The sequence below is a fragment of the Monodelphis domestica genome, chromosome 2, assembly GCF_027887165.1.
Source record: "Monodelphis domestica isolate mMonDom1 chromosome 2, mMonDom1.pri, whole genome shotgun sequence".
Taxonomy (NCBI): Eukaryota; Metazoa; Chordata; class Mammalia; order Didelphimorphia; family Didelphidae; genus Monodelphis; species Monodelphis domestica.
Window position 1 is genome coordinate 50,057,624 of NC_077228.1, and position 17,841 is coordinate 50,075,464.

Here is a 17,841-nt window from a genome sequence, read left to right on the forward strand (position 1 = left end):
TTTCTTTAAACAAAGTATTTACCTTGTATGAGTAAACAGTCTAATGAAGATCTATTAGTTAAATGTTGAGGAACTTAATATATTCTGGTTTTAGTGCAGGTATCTCAAAAAACATTTGATGTCATCTGGAAAACTTTCTAACAAGACTTTGCTGACAGCAGACAAAAGATGGCTCTATAGCTATTCTTTCTTCCCGAAGCTGACATAACCATTCCAAAACTGACATTAAATATTCTGTCCAGATTTTCAGCTCTCTTTTTTCACTCTTGGTTTCAATCAGATACTTCAACTTTCTAGTTATTTTGATCCTTTAAAAATTAGGAACAAATATTTAATCAAAAAATAGTATATTATACATATTTTGTCTCATTTATTTTTCACTGCCATCTGACTACTGTCCTAAGAATTCAAAATTCTCTCCCTTGGAATAATGTATCAAATACACAGGAAAGAAATATTTTTAAATGAAGTTAAAATGGTCCAGAATAAAAGTACCAACTTCCAGAGGTCCTTGATTATTTTATCTCATATAAAAGCTCCCTCTGCAGGTAATAAAAAAGGCTTGGCAAAATCATGTGAGAAACACAGGTAGTGGCCAGGATAAAAAATGCAGACAATTGTCACCACTTGATAGCAATTTTCTAACAATTAGCTAATGAAAACAAGTCCTACTAAAAAATCACTCTAAGACGTTTAGGCTAGCTCTCCATAACTATGCTTGTCAAAGATCAATTTCCTCAATGGTAACAAATGGATGAGAAGAGCACCCACCTCCTACAGCTATTTCAAAGTTTAACTGAGATCACATTTGCAAAGTGTTTAGCACAGAGGTTGGTAGAGAGTCAGTGCTTAATAAATGCTTATTCCCTTTCCTTTTAGGTCCTGGAGTGGAGGAGGGGTTAAGTCAGTCACTCAAGAGCTGCTCCCACACAGAGGATCTTCATGAAAAAGAAAACACTACTCTGCTTACAAACAAAGCAGGAGGCTGCCAAGATAGACCACTCAAAACAAGACAGTACATCCAAGTTTATCTGATTCACCTCGAAATCACAATATAAACAAACAAGGATGGCACTCACCCTAGACTTGGAGCCAGAGACAAAAAGGAAAATCTTTTATGTTTTGAATTGCAAAGTTAACAAAGAAATGTTACTTAAAAAATAAAACTCAACATACACACACACACACACACACACATGCACATACACACACACAAGAAAAAAAAAAACCTATGCAATTCACATTTATCCCATTAAAGAGAAAAATCTGATTTTTACAAAGCCTGACTTTATTCTTCCTGGCATATTTTCAGGGGTAGGTTTATATCATTTACAATGAAGCCCCTGCAAACAAAAATACTATAGATATACCCGATGGTGTTTTTGTTGTTGTTGTTTGTTTGAATTATGTATATATGTATGTTACTTCTGCAAAGGATATATTCTCAGCTTCTTAGGCAACATCTAAAAATTTGAAATACATTCAGGGTCTGTTCTGTTGATTCTGTCCTCCAGAAGAAGGATGCCATTTTTTAAATGACAAAAACAGGACAGAATGAAACAATATAAAAATTTAACAAAAATGCCAAATTTTCTAAGCGTAAGCATCTCAAAAGGCCAACCTTACAAAAGATTTGTTTCTTCCAGTGAAGGATAGAAGAGAAAGAGAGAAAAAGAAAGAGAAAGAGAAAGACCTCAAAAGAATATTTTTTTCCAAGATTTTTCTTGCCCTTAGGGAAAAAAAAAACAAACTTGGATTTTTAAGTTACAATCTTAGGTTACGTAAGCCTAATGATATAAGAAGTTATTTTACAGAGACAAGTTTGGGGTCTTCATCTACATGTAGCAGCTGCCTAAAAGAAATGTGACAACTTGCCATATTATTCTATATCCATAGTGTATTCAAGAAGATCCCAATTGTAGAATTCTATATTCCTAGAGACAGCGTTGAGAAAGAAGGACGAATATAAAGTTCTATTAATGAACAAGGAACCAAAGGAAGGTAAAATAATATTTTTAAATTGTTACAATTTGCTAGGAAACATAGAGTAGGTGGGGGGACAAGAATCGATAATCTCACATCGAATTTGAAACAATAGATTCCAAACTTAATTCATGTTGTACTCATTTTTTTAATTCATCAACAGAATATTTACTCTGCCTTTTACACCTTACTAAAACACTGTCAAATTGAATGTAAGAAACCTTTTATACACATGGAAATAAAAGATGAAGGAGAATTTCACAAGATGGCATTTCTCAAAGTTAGTTCCTGGGAACAAACAAGACAGCCTTGGAAGTTATCTATAACAAAAATTGCAATCAGAGGAATGTAAAAAGTACCACTGTATATGGTGGGGCTAAAGATGGAAGAATGAATGGATAATGGATACTAACAGTTATTCATAAATCAATAACGACATCATCAAGGAATAGAAAACTCTGGGCTCTTTAAGTTGTTTGAGAAGCAACATGAAATGAAAAGATTTTTAGGGTCAGTAGAATAGAGGTTGCGTCCTGGCTTAGAAATGTACCTTTTGTGGCCTTGAGGAAGGCAATTCACCCCACCTCAGTTTCCCCATCAGTAAAAAAGAGGGGGTTGGGTAGATGGTGGCTAGGATGCCTTCTAGCTCTGAGTCAATGGTTGTAGAAGGAAAATTAAAGTTAAGAAAATTTAAAATTCTGATAGCCTTTTAATATATCATAAAAGGTACTTTTTTTTTTTTTACAAATTACATGACTTAAGAGAAACTGGTTACTTGTTTTCCTCTTAAGCATTTTAAACAGAAGCAATCTGTATCCTGTCCCACAAATTGGAGTCAAGAGTTCTGCAAATGAGTGTGACCTAACAGAAACAGAAATGAAAAAGCAACTAAGGAAATGGTCCATAGTCTTTCTTCAAGTTCACCCATTACACTATGGGTTAGTTACTTTTAATTTCATGTACAAATTAAGAATGATTAAATGTCTAAGATTACAGACCTAACTTTTAAAGAAAACAGAGCTGTCCTATGTAGGACATCTCCCATTCATAACAAAGAAAGAGCTAGTCAAAAACAAGGTCACCCAACCCTCCCCCAGCTGCCAAGACCCATTTCTGACAGTAATGGGTGTTAGATTATTCTATCATCTAGAGCCCCTGCAATAATCAGTCTGAGGTGTTGACTGATATAACAATACCTACAGAAGAAGGGCACAACATAGGGACAGATAAATGTGTTTATGTGAACCATGAGCAAGAAATGAGTCTTAAAACAAAATAATGTTCTCGCCTTTAAGATCAAATAAATGTCACTGTTAAAACTCAGTGCTAAAATAATAGCTTTGATTATATATCATATATAAAGAGAAAGAGAACATTCTGACACAGAAAGGTACATTTTACTCAATACAATCTGTGTAAGCTGTCTTTCAACAAGATGAAATTAAATATCAAATTATTTAGTTGAGTACTTTCTAAGAGATTATAATGGAATGCCATTCACTGTTTTTCTTTCTTTGCTAAGACTGATAAAATGCAGTCACTTACTAATTGGAGCATGAAAACATTAAACTCCCTTTTTTTCTTTCTATTAAACAAACTACCATCATCTTTAAAACCACATAAAGACTGTGTTTTGTTCATCTTAAAGAATAAAAGGAGAAATTTTCAATGAAATTACAAATATATTTGGGAGAAATGTGTGCAAATTTTAACTTGCATCCATCCCTTTTGTGCCATAAAAATATTTCATTTTCATTCTTATCTTTATCTTCTTTCCTCTAATTATCGGCTACACAAAATATCTCTTCCAAGTTGTGTAAGGTGGTTAAAAATAGGAGTAAACTTCAACTCTGGCCAGGGTTTCAGGAAGGTGACTTGAGACTCTGATGGAGGCACCTTTTAATCTTCTATTTCTATTTTTATTAAAGTACTTGCCCTACCTAAAAAAAGGTTCTCAGAAAGGTCTTTCAGCTTTAAATAGCCTTCTTTTAAGGCAAATGATTTCAACATTGAAATGTAGAGATTGAGGCTTAATCCCTTTGTGCGAATTTTAATGTTTATAATGTACTCCTCACAGATTGAAAAAATCAATGACAAGACCAACAGGGGCCCATTTTCCTCAGCACAAGTTCTCTTGTCATGCCGTGATTAATGCTGTGCTCTGTAGAGGGAGACATTACATCCGGGCTAAAACAGACCTAAATTTTACCCTTAGGCAGAAATCTGATTTAAACATCTCTATTTGAAGTGACATTTGTCCTCCCTTTTCAACCAGTTTTCCCAGAAATCCCAGTAAGTTGACTTTGTGTCCCAAGAATAGTTCAGTGGGTTTGGGGGTAGAGGTGTTGTTTGTTTTTTTTTAATGGGGGGAAGGGTTGGGGAGGGTATGTAAAACATAACTATTCTTGTTCTCTAGTAAATCTGAGACCCAGAATGAATCAACCTGCTAATAAAACAGGTGTCCAGCTATTTTACTAGGATAACTCACAGATGCAAGAATTCAAGACTGCCATTTAAGTAGATGAGTCAAAGAGTGTCAATAGCCAAGAATTTATCTTCTGATTAAGAAATGACAAGCGGTTTAGTTATTCCAAGCAAGAGTTCAGGTTTTTAACATTCAAAGAGGGAATAAAATGATGTCATGGAAGGTCTGGAAAATGTAATTAATTTTATCTTTTGCCTCTCGTTTACTGCTAAAATGTTTAAAGTTTTGTTTATTAGACTAACACGCCCAGAAAATGATTGCTGTAACCATATGTTAGAGTAATATGATTTTTAAAAATTGTCTAACAGTTTTCCCCCCTATTCTATAAACTTTTAGGACTTCTCTGCTTTGACTGCATGGTTTTTTAAGTGGAAAGCAAAAAAAAAAACATTCTTATGACAAAAAAAGGAAACAAAATAAAAGAGAGATAAAAAGTCACCAATATTCTTCTGACTTCATGGGAAACATGGTAACTTTTGATATTATTAAAGCAATTTAGTCACTCCTGGCAAGTTCCTCCTAACCAAGGTAATCTAATTTCTGTTGCTTTTCAGCGTAAATTGATTTTTTTTTCTTTTAGCTGTTCTGGTAATTGAACAAATTTATACAACTGTGATGGGATTTTATTTACCACCACACAATGCATAAAATCCTCTACAAAGACAAAGCATATTACTTCATAAAACTGCATTTTTGTTGTAATTAAACAAATTGTATTTAAACTTGCTTTCTGTCTCCAAAGCAATCAATAGCATTTTGCTAGAAGCTACACTTTACCTGCAGGGGTTAACCCCAGTGCAGTTTCCTTCATTTCCTTCAGTTAGCCTACACTGCTCCTGACTGTTATTGCTTTCTAATAATTTGGGGGTAAATAACAACTTGTAGAAATAGCCTGATAGTGAAAAAAAAAATCCTGAAAAAAATTCATTTGGAATTTGTAAACTACTACTTAGTTTTACTCCGTAAATCACAAAATTCAAAAATCTGATATGAACCATTTTCTTAAGAAACAGTTATGCATCTTACAATATCAGTTTACTTCTTAATATGAATACATTGCATTAACATTAATAAGATAATATTTTCCATAGGTAAAGAAACCATGACCTGTTTTTAACTATTTTAATTAAAACTGTGGGAAAATGTTAAGTTCCCTCTTGAGCAACTTGGAGGGATGAATTATACTTAGTCTTCTTAATATAATTTTAAGTCAATGAGGGTATGATTACTTGAGGTTTTTCATTTGCATCTTTCGATAATGACATACAGCCTTATTCTAACCAAATCAACCCTACAATCATATATTTTTTAAAAGCAGGTTCAGATTCTTTTTTATAGGCTCCCATAATCTTTAAGAGAATCTAGAAAGTAGATTTGGAGAACAAACTCAATTTAGTCTAATTATGCCAATCTAGAAGATTAAATCCTCTTAACCAAGCCTATACATCTCCAAGAATTGTTTTGAGAGAGATAAATATTTGGGTGCGGCTGTAAAGTTAGTAATTAATGTCAGGTAAAAGAAAAGTTAGCCAATCTATGATTTCAATCTAACTTTTGAATAAAAATGATTGAGTCATTCCCCGAAAGCCATAAAAAACAGTTATCTATTTAGGTAACAAGACTGATATTTCAATAAATTTTGCTACTGGGTGTTACCTAAAGTATGAGAAGGATTTTAGTTTTATACCAGATAATAGCTTATTTTACACTTTAGCTGGTAAAGTCATTAATACCTATTTCAAAGTTCTTAGCTTAAAGCTCTTTTTATCCTCTTTCAAATAATTATGCTAATTGACAAATGCTTTAAATTTTTAAAAAATATATTCAAGTCTTATTTCTGAAGCTCTCTTTAATTTTGGAAAAACAACTACTCATTTTCAGTTTTTACACCAAATATCTCTAAGAAGAAAAATTGGCAGAAATTCCTTTTCTTCTAAATGTCAAACCTGGGCTTTTCCTTCAACATTCCTATCCAGACACAGTGGACTATCATGATGTCAAGTGCACCTGAATCTCCTCAGAAACTTTATAAAGCGCCCATTTCCCAACAACATTGATTCTCGCCTTGCCATTTAAAATTTAGGTTTTTCTTCCAAATATCATGAAATTGACATATTTAAACAATAATGATAGGTTGGAAGCAAGGCATTTTAAGTAAAAACATTTTTTTCTCCAATGGTTTTTAAATATATTTACCTCTCAAGTGAAAACTCTTATCTTGGCATAAACTACCATGCTCAATCATAAATTAAAATGGCCAAAATATGAAATGTTACTTGAAGACTTAGCTATTTCCAACTCATTCCATTTTTTAGAAAAGTTATATTGTAACAATACCTTTGGTAGAAATGTTTTCAAACAGGATTTTTACAAGTTTTAAAGCCTTCCCCCTTTCTTTTTCACCCCTCTCTCTACTCTCAAAACCACACTACCTAACTTAAACACAATAAAAGCTAGATCATTTAAAAATAAAACATGAAGAAAAGTGTCTATAGTGATCCCCCAAAATAGGACTCTAACCACTTACTAAACTGGTTTCTAAAGCTCTTCTTCTTGCTCATTTTAAGAAAGGGAAACACCCAGAAGCCTGGTGTTAATGCCTCTGCTGATTGTGAAAATTGCAGTCAGAAAAATTCCAACTGCTCACCTTAAATGAAGACTTAGTGATACATATGAGATCTGTATCTTTACACAAGGTTTTTATAACATTTGGAAGTCTTGTTGTCTGCTTTGATGTCAGCCCATTAATAAGTGGGAAGTCAAAAGCCAAGGAAAATTATATTTATTGGAAATTCTCAAGTCAAAACCTGAAGTAATTGGTTTGTCCTACCCTACATGATTCAATAGCCTGATTTCCCCAACTACTAGCTCCCAGAGCTATCTGTAGTTCTAAATTCGTTTTCTGTTGCCAACACATAGTAACCCACAGTGATTGAAAAAGGCAGCTGAAGAGCTGCTGCCGCACATTAATTTTTCTCTAAGTGGTCCAATTTTGTCATCTGAATGTTGAAAATCTTCTTTCCCCTGCATTTTACACCTTTAGAGATTTGTCGAAATCAGGATCACCCTCATATAGACTGAAGAGCAACATTTTCTAGACAATTTTTAGATTATCTCTAATAGCTCTAAAGACTAATGTGCTTGCTCTATAGCACTCTGCATTCAAAGCAGACTAGTTAACAGCAACTTAAGTGTGATAATGGCAATCCCATCAGTGTGTGTCTTTTATACCACCAAAAGGTACTTCTTTAGACAAACTGAGGGGAAGCAGGTAAATTAACTCTCTAAAATTATTTCAAGGTAATGTTATACAATTTGAAAGCCACTAAAAATCTCATCTCTAAAATACTCTCCCCCCCCCCAAACTGTCACCCTTTTAAACTGAAAAATGACTAATGTTATGTAACCAACTGCATTTTCCCTCAAAGATTGTTAGACTACACAGCTCAATTTCTTTATTAAATTAAGACCAGGGGATTCTTTTGAACATTACTAAAGAATGCCTATTACAATGAAGGCATATCAATTTCATGTTCAAAATCAACCAACCATCAAAGGCAAAACTATAAAAAATTAAAAAGCTTCCAAATCTCAAAAGCTCTAAGAACTCACTTTTTTTTTTCCTGCTGAAAACTCCATTTCATACAAACTAACAGGAAAAAAAAAGAGGGAGTTTCAATTTCTGCCAGAAATCTAAATCAGACAAAACTCTACCACCTCCTCCCTCAATCCTTAAAGCATCTGCTGTCCAGAAAATGGCCCAATTTACCAAAATATTTTACTTGAGTCTTAGTGTATGAAGATTGATTTCCTTTAAATGACTGAAATAGGCTAAGCTCCATATCTTCAGAAACATAAGCAAGAAAACATAAAGCTGAACTGGGCAAATGAATCATGCACTGTAATTTAAATATGAATGGCAAATATTATAAATATTGTGACATAACTGACAGTAATGTGTTATAAAGCGCTTTGCAGTCTTTAAAGTGCTACATAAACATCATCTATTATTGTTAGTTATAATTAGTGCTTGACATCACTGTTGACACATTCTTAGATACTAACTATCCATTACATATAATTCATAAGGTGTGATATCCTACAGGCATCCTCACAGGTGCAAATGCATGTAAATTCATAGTATGCTTATTTACAAATTTGGGTGGTTTAATATTAACAGTAAAAATTATTTTATAGAGTTTATATTTGCCTTAATTTTTTAAAGAACCACCACTGAGTTTCTATTATTTTAGTCTAAATATTAAAGAAAAAAGTTTCCTACATTAGGAAACACATGAGCTTGTTATTTCAAGATTTTGATTTTTTCATGAAGTAATTACAAGTTCTTTCTTTCTCAGTCCATTAAAGTGTAGGCCATATCTAAAGTACGAGTTCAGTTAGGATAGGTCTCCTGGATCTGACTTAACAAAGGGGAGACACCAAAAACTATGCAGCAGTGACTGTCATAGAAGGGCACCCTTTTTTTCTAGGAACAAACTATTTATCAATAGAAAATAAGTGTCTTGCCGATTGCAAGGGCTCCACAGTAATAGACAATGTTTTTCACTCACATAATTACAAAACAGTAAAAGTTCAGAAACACAGCCTGAATCCACCTCCCCATTTTTCCCCTTTACAATTCTCACTGCCCTTTGGGCCTCTGCTTGGAAGTAAATGGAAGACAGGCTGAAGTTTTCTCAATTGAGCTGAAGCTAAGAAACCTTTGATATGCTAATAGTCCCCTTCAAACGGTAAGAATTCACACTTGCATTAATTCAAACAATTTGTGCAGAATGATGTGAAATGGCACCTCTTTTAGTGGCAAACAACAAAAGGAGAGAAAGCGAACGTCTAAGCAAACCAAACAACAGAACATTTGTTCGTCAGGATTCTTTCCATCAAGCACAGAATTATTGGGGGGAGGGTAAAGGGGGTGGGGGGTGGGGGGGAGAGACGGACAAAAGGGAGAGGGGAAAAAAACCAAGCCTGAGTAAGCACCTGAGCAAGAGATTTTCTTATTAGCACTTCCTCTATTAGAGAAATACTCCATATAAAGTTAAGTACGAAGTTACCATTTTTCTAAGACAAGATACAGTAAAGGTGTCCCACCGCTCTTTAAATCTAGTCTCCCTCTCTATTAAAAAAAATAAAATAAAAGTGCACAATTCTGCAACTCCAAATGAAGTCCAACCGTCACTTTTGTTTGCCCTACTCCTAGCCGGCTTTCCGGAACTCGGCATTGCACTTGATTTGGTAAAAGCTATTCCCAACAGGTAATTATTTACCGAATGTCGGTGACTTCCTTTCAATGGGCAGCTCGAGTTCAGCCCCCCGGAGCTGCCTCGGTGGGGCCTGCTCCAGGCAGAGACCCTGACAGGCAAATGAATGAACCGACCGAGTCCAGAAGAGAGGGGAGGGAGACGCTGTGCGCACGGCAAAGAATGCAGGGGGGAACGCAAGGAAAGGCAAAGACAAGGCTGCCTCAGTGCCTGGCTTTTGTAACGGGAACCATATGGTGGCTGCTGCTCAGGCTCCTTGGAGGAGCTGCTAAGAAGCCTGATCCCTTTCAAGGAACAGGAGAGCGGCCCCTCTCCCTCAATTTCTGGCAGCAGAAGAATAATGCAACGGCGGGGCCCGAGAAGGCGAGGAGAAAGGGGGAGATCGGCGAGGAGGGGTGGGGAGTGGGGGCAAGAAGAGGTCCGCCCCAAAAAGTGTCACACTAGGAGGACCAGCAGGTCTGCGAGAAGCGCCCAGTTGCTACCGCTTTCTCCCGTGCTCTAGCCCAAATCCCGAAGTCTGGAGTGAGGAACAAACTTTAATGGTCCCAAGTGCCAGAGTCAGTATGCTGTGCGCTGCAGGCTGCCAGGGGGCCCCCCTAGTCCTGCCTAGCCTTGCCTCGCCTTTTCAGGCGTCTCGCCCTGGCTCCGCCGCCGGAGAGGCCCCATAGCCAATCAAGTTCTCCGGAGCCTGCAGCGCCCAGGCCCAGGTGTCTCCCGGCCCAACGCATCCCTCCTCTTCCCTCCCCCTGGCCCAGCACCTTCCAAAATCCAGCTCCCCAAGGGCTGGCGGGGCTTTCCCCAGGCCCGCCCCTGCCATCCTTCCCAACATACATACACACGCACATACACACAAACACGCACACACAAAACGGACAACACAACACACACACACACACACACACACACACACACCAGCGTCCTCCTCCAGCTCATTCCTAAGGGTCCTCAGCAGGCCGAGGCTGTCCCCTGCCACGGTCCCCAGCGTTAGCCAGACTTCACCAAGAGGCATTCTCTCTGCCCGACGCCCCCATTCCAACCTCAGCCCCCCAGTCCAGAGAGTTCTCAAGACCCCCCACCCACCCAGGGCAGCAGCAGCAACAACAGCAGCCCGCCGGCCCCTAATTGTTACCATGCCCGGCGCCCGCCCCGACCCGTCCACATCTGGCTACGTTTTCCTGTCATCTTCTCACCACACCAGCCAACCGACAACCCCCCAAAACCCTCAACAGCTAGCCGGGGACCACCCCCCCCCACCCAGTCGGACCCGCTGCTGGACCCGCTTCCCATCCCCACCCCCAATCCCAAGCTCTCTGGCCTCCTTCTCCATCCCACCTTTCCTCCTTCCTCCGGGGTCGTCCCTCTCCAGCTACTTACTTGCCGGGATTAAGCGGTGCATGCACTTTGCAGCGCCCGTCCGGGCCAGCAACTCTGGCCAGGAGGGGGAGGGGGAGGGGGAAGGGTCTTCCCCGCCCCCACTTCCCCCGAGGCCCTCCCACTTACCCCTACTCTGACTCCCCCACTCCAGCTCCAGGCTCACTTCCTCCTACCCCCGCCTAGTTGGGGTGGGGGGGAGGTAGTATCCTTTACATCCCCCCCAACATACACATACACACGCTTAAAAAAGAAAAAGCAACAACCCTGTGCACCCAATCCGACCCCCAGCCCCGTGATTTATCCCCAGCGCACAACACTCGGCTCCAGGAAAAAAAAAAAACCAATGGCTGGGGCCGTGGAGTTTTTCTCTTCCTATAGATTTCCAAAAGAGGCACAGACAGGGTCTGGGGAGAGGGAGAAAGCCTGGGAGTGAGTCCCGGGTCTCACCCTTGCCCCGGGCGAGCATAAACAAACAGGCGAATCTAAAGTAAGCCCTAGCTTCCCCCCGCCTCCCCTTTAGTCAGGGGGGAAAAAAGGCTCCGACCCCTCCGAGCGGAGGCGAAAAGCAAACAGGTATGGATGGAGGCGAGCAAATAGCAGGCGCTGAAAGCAGCACATTGTTCGCAGATCTTACCTCCGTCTCGGGAGCCAGACCCTGGGGAGATTGGTCCATCCACTGGGGGAGGAGGGTGGAGAAGCAGCTCAGAAAGGGGCGCAGAGAACCGAGGGGACCCTAGAGGGGAATAGGGAAGGAAAGAGGGGAGAGGGTTTCGACTTCGGTAGGAGAAACCGAGGCTGTATGGGGAGAGCGGGGCGCTGGGGGAAGGGGGGGGGGGGCGGGCGGAGAAGGCTCAGTCCAGCCAGAAAGCACCAGCAGTTTGGAGTAGGGACCAGGGGAGGCAGCTCTGCGGCTCGCCGAGCTGGGACACACACACGGCTTCTGCTCCTTCTTCTCCTTGTCCTTCTCCTCCTCCTCCTCCTCGTCCTCCTCCTCCTCCTCTTCCTTCTCCCAAGCAGCCAGCGCCGGGCGGTACTGGGGTTAAGTCAACATTTTCATGCAGTTTCCAAGACGCTGATCCGAGAAAGAGGGATTTTACAAAAACATAACCCCCCCCCCCAGACCCTACTGTCTTTTTTTAATGCAAAACCAAGACCCCAAAAAGGGCGAGAGGAGGGAGATGAGCCAAATCAGAGGTGAGCCGACTTCGGAGTCCCTTCTATGCACAGATCGCGAGAGGGGGGACAAGGAGACACACACCAGTACCAGCAGGGGCCAGCTCAGTTTTGTAAAGCAAAGCCCCCTCCGTCAGTCGTTCGCATCGACCTAATTTACATCTCCCTCGATGACATTCTGGCCTCTGGCATGAGACAGTTGCAACCCCTCCTCACATTTCTCATCTTCTCTCCCGATGCTGGTGCTGCTGCCCCATGAAAGGCTGAAGACCAGGAATCAAGCTCAGGAAAGCAAACAGTGAAATGCAAAAAAAGAAAAAAAGGGGGAGGGAGGGAGGAAAAATACTAATAAATGCAGCACACCACAGAGGAAGGGGGGAAGTGCCCCCCCCCCGACAATCCCAAGGAATTCTATGGCCAGCTCCTTATTTCGCTCCAGCACCTCCGTGTGTGTGAGAGAGAGTAGAGAGGGAGAGAGGGAGAGAAAGGGAGAAAGGGGGAGAGAGAAAGAGAGATGGGGGAGTGCTAAGTCCTGACACAGACTCTCCACAAGGTCTGAACTGGAGTCACCTCCAGCCTCCTCCTCCTCCAGTCTCCACCTCCCACCCTCTGAGTTCAGCTAATCATATAAACATATTATCGTGTACAGCGGCAAAGGACAAATCTCTCCCTCCTGATTTTTCCAGCAAGGGGCTCGGGCAAACTCAAAAGAAGATTACAGGCAGCTAAGTACCCAACGTGGAGCAGATAATCTATAAGTCAATGCCACCCAATGACCATTTTCCACTCCATTTGAGCAGCTGCTGCTGCTGCCGCTGGGTGCCTTAGCTTGAGGGGAGGGGGGGGGGTACAGGAAAGAGGGGGGGGAGGAGAGATTGGGTTGGAGACTCGGGGGTGGAGGGGGTGGGAGGGCCGAAAGGGGACACTTACAGGGCTTGAGCCAGTTCTGGTGGCGGCGGCTGCTGCAGCGGCTGCTTGCTGCAGAAGCAGCCGCGGCGGCGGCGGCCCCAGCGAGCGGGAGCAGCGGGAGGACAGGCCCCGGCGCAGCCAATGGGGCTGCCGCAGGACTTGTCCCGGCAGCGGCGGCGGCGAGGGGCGCGCGCGCACCGCCGCGGAACGCGCCCGCCTGCCCCCTACCCCACCCCCTCCGCTTGGGCTCCCCTCCCTACCCCCGGCCCGGTTGCAGGACCAGAAATCCCCCTGTCCTGCAAGCCTTCTGCACCGCGCCTCTGCTCTCCGGCCATCCTCAGCGCTCTTTACCCACCCTGGGCTGCCCTTGTTTCCTTGCGCGCACGAATTTTTGCTTTTCTTGAAATTCTTTTATTCAGGGCAGCGGGTAAAGCGGGTGCCTATGAGCCTGAGGCGCGGCGAGCTGGGCACAGCCAAGTGCTGCTGCGGCCTCCCGGGCTCCGTTGGTAGCCGCCACCCCCAGCCCCCTACCTTTCTCCAGATACTTTTCCCCGTGACTTTGTTCTGAATACCCCCGTCTCTTCTACCCCAGTTTAAGCCCCCCCTCCCCCCATCTCCTTATAAACCACCCTACCACTACCAGGTCAGGACTAGTGCTGGGAGCTGCAAGCCCCCGAAAGTTTGAGTTTCCGTCCCCCTCTTCCTTTTGTGTGCCTGGCTACCAGGACAAAGGGAACGTACAGTGGCTGTGTGTGCCCGGGTCGAGCTCCAGCGCAAGCTGCGGGAGCCGGAGACGCTCGGGAGTTCATGGCATTTGGATACCTGAGATTTCCGGCAAACTCCTTAATGAAAGCTATATATTTTTTTCAATCACGATGACTTTTTTTTGGGGGGGGGGAGGGGGTCCTGCAGTACGTAGAGCCGGCTAAACTTTGACATTGTTGACAATTTTTCATTGAAGTGTTGTGTTTGTCTCTGATTAGACCCACCAGGATGAGCAAAGGAAGGAAAAGAGACTACAAGGCGCTTGGCCCTCAAATGCATTCATCATTGGGTGGGTTTTTTTGTTTTGTTTTTTTGTTTTCTGGGTCTGTTTCCTTCATTTCCTTACATTGAAATTGCTTCTGCTCTTGTCCACTGAGCACGTTTCTATTAGCAGTGTCAGCAAACAGTCAAGCCCAACAAACCAGGGACCCACACTGAAGAGCACAGAATAAGACATGGCAAATAACCCTTGAAAAACAAAATGCATAGCAAAGTTTCTTCATGCTGTGGGAAAGAAGTCATAGCCTGATTTTTTTTCAGTTTTGAAATGACTGAGTTTTTAAATAAAATCGTAAACTGAATAATAGTTTCAAGATGTATTTGGTAATAATTTACCTGGTTCTAGTGATGAAATGTGGCCATGTATTTTGGAATTTATTTTAAAGAAAAACTGACTGCCCTAAAGCTTTAATAGTACTTAGGGAAGTATGCTTCAGATTGGTTGCTTTGTCTACAAAAATTATACGTTGTATTTGTACGTATACAGACATATGTTATTAAAAACTTTTTTATCCCTGTGGGTACAACCAGCCTTCTTGCTTGAGAAACCTTTTCAAAAAATGTTTAGCAGTTATTTTCAAGTTTAACTCATAGGGTGTGCACCAGACACCAAAGTCCTAAATATCTACAATGCTTTTCGGATAGTAGGTGCTTCACAGATGTTTGGTGAGTGGGATTTTATATAACTGTTGTCACAGTGCCAGATATTTCTAGCACTAAGTTTAATGTTATCTACTTTGTCATTCCCAAGTTTGTTCCTAAAAGTGAACAGAACATGGGCTAAATGTCAGTACAAAGCTTACTTTGAAGGTTGATAATCATAATGAAATTTCCATGTAGCATTTCGCCAAGCTAGATGAGCAGCTTTGAGGATTTGATTTTTTTCCACTTCGTGTGTTAATGTTCTAACTAAGAATTCTCACCATGAGAGCCACATGCAGAAGACCCTCAAGCATCTGGGCTTTGTACTAAGCTTGCTTCCATTTGGGGTTCCTTAGCCTTAGAAGATATAATTAAGATGGTACGAATGCTACATGTAGCATAGGGGAGGATACTTTTTTTCAGCACTGGTAGCCTTAAATCTCACAGTAATATGTGTAGCTTTTGACAGACAATAGTATATTATGTAGGACATTGAAATGAGCCATCTCTATGAACAGTGATACTTAGAGTGGTTGGAAATAAATGCCATTTGAAAGAGTTTTAGTGCAATAAAATAAAACTTAAAATATGAAAGCAATAAGAATGGAATTTGCACACATGCATATGTAAGTGATCTATTTGTGCCTGCCCTCTTTTCCATACATGGTTCACAAAAAATCACACAGAGTTCAGAAAAGCCCCTAATCCTACCTACCTTTGGGACATACAACTTGTGCTGGAGTTGTTATTTAGTGGTCATAGTCGGTAGTTTAATCCAGTTTCTCTCCCAGACCAAGCCATATGTGGTTTTTCTATTTAAGTTTCTTAGAAAGAGTATATGAGGCAGACTAAATTTCACAGGTCTCCTCATTTTTTTTTTTGATGCTCTAATGACTCATGTGTACTGATTCACTCTCCACTATGATTTTAAAGAGACTGCATTCCAAAAGGGGGAAGGGTGTGGGAGAGACAGAAGAGGGGCTTAGTAGTAGTACAGGAGATGACAAATGTTTGGCTACATAGAGAGATACTTAACCTGATTGAGTAGAATATCTACTTATTAAGAAATAAAAGATTGTGTTATTTCAATGATGACGACATTCAAGTGAACAAGCAGGGTTTTCTGTTTTGTTTTGTTTTTTCCCTTCTAAAATTAATAAACTAGAAAAGTGTGTGGTGGTGGTATGGAGCTGGAGTGAGATTTCCTTGCTTTCCTCCCACCCCTTTTTCTCCCTTCTTTTCCTTTTTTGGATAATATTTAATTAATAGAAAAATGAGCTTTTTTATTCCTTTCCAACATGCATAATAATGAGCATTCCCATTTGTTTTCAGATAGAGGATAATAGAAATAATGTTTTCAGTTGCAGTAATCTACTACAACTAAACTGTGGACCCCTAACAGCATTAAAAGGGGACACTTTAATAAAATAGCATATAGAATATGACTAAAAGTTCAGAAAATGAAGCTTACCTGACACATCATTTATTTCTCTTAATATAGGTATTGGGGGAAAAATAAGAGCTATCAATAAAATGAGAGGTGTACTAATGTCTGCAGCTGTTAGCAAGTTAAGAAGATTTTAAATCTGTAACATGCATTCACTATTCTCCAATCAATTTTAATAACTTGATCTATATTATTATTTAAGTAATGGTAAAGTCATTGACTTATTCATAATACTTGCTAATTGTTTTTAAAAATAAATTCTACATATGACTAAGGAAACACCCATTTCCATTTGTTTTATGTTAAATCAACATCTAACCACTCATGGTGATTTCATTCAAAGAAAACAGAAGGAACTCATTAGCTATGTGGTTAGGGAGATTGATGGGCTTCAAACATTTTAACCATGGATGTTTTTTCCAACTGTAGAAACTCATGTTTTTAATTTAAGTAACTTCAAGAAACTGAGGATAATTTCATCCAATGGGCCTGTTTCTGATGCAGAAATTTCTGCCAGTTTTAAAATTTGTGTAATATCTAAGTACCTTTGTCTAAAGGGAGGTAGCTTATGTCCATGTCAAAGTGAATAGGTGAACCAAAGGCAGTGTTTTTCCTAACTTAAATTATAGGATCTGAAGTGGAACAAAAATGGACATGGTTAATAAATATTCTGGATAGTGTGAATTTAATAACAGAATAGAACACAAGGTAGTTACACCTTCCTTGCAGATCACTCTTTGGCAAATTGGGAGATAGATATATAATGCAATTGTGGTTTTATTGGAGGGGGGGGGCAGATGTGCCCATACGTGTCTGAAAACATAGATGCAGTTGTGTTTCTGCAGAATTTTTTTTGAGGAAGAAGAGAAAATTTTAAGATTGTGCTACTGCTGCTATAGGGACCCATCTGTGAGGGAAATGCATATAGTATTTTTTTTTATTTTGGCCTATGATGAAAGCCGTGTGAGAATTTAAAAACAAAACTATGTGAAGCTCAGTTTCAAATTCAGAAAATAGAAATAAAATTAGCCAGTTTTTATCTAAAACTTAGTTCTTCCTGCTTACTCATGACTATTTTGAGATCCTTGCTACAAGTAAGGCAAAGCCTTTGGAGCGTGTATTCTGCAGTTCTGGGCCAGTTGAGAAATTAGATTTGAACTCTGAGCTTAACTAGAACTGAATGAAAGATCCCAGCTTTGTTTTGCATTTCAGTCTTGCTGAATAGGTTCAGATGAAACCAAAATTCATTTTCCAGGAGAGCAGAAACATATGAAAACATTTGTCAAAGCCAACAAGTTTTAACCAATTTCTTAACTATCTCTGTTCAGAACAAATCTTGCTGAGGATGGCCATAGAAATCTAGCCTTGTGCAAAATGTAAAGATGTGATCTCTGAAATAATGTAAACATTTAAATTTTTTTTTTTAATTGATGTGAACCTCATATAGCAACTAAAGTAGATTTTCTAGTTGTTTATGGTGGCCAGAGCCATAACCAGCAGTTTTA

At 40.3% G+C, this 17,841-nt stretch overlaps 1 protein-coding gene across 19 annotated transcripts in view; it reads right to left on the bottom strand.

Moving 5' to 3' along the window:
• Positions 1-17,841, bottom strand: part of ADGRL2 (adhesion G protein-coupled receptor L2) — an 894,229-nt gene that overhangs the window by 221,984 nt on the left and 654,404 nt on the right. For 2 of the 19 annotated variants that reach the window (XM_056815438.1, XM_056815431.1), the window contains exon 1: positions 13,225-13,405. The exons of 2 other annotated variants lie outside the window; for them this stretch is intronic. The gene's annotated coding sequence lies outside the window, so the exon portion shown is untranslated. Of the gene's footprint in view, positions 1-9,753; positions 10,405-11,079; positions 11,207-11,755; positions 12,883-13,224; positions 13,406-17,841 lie in introns of those variants that run through there. 15 more of the 19 variants (XM_056815441.1, XM_007480636.2, XM_056815440.1 and 12 more) reach the window with 14 other exon arrangements.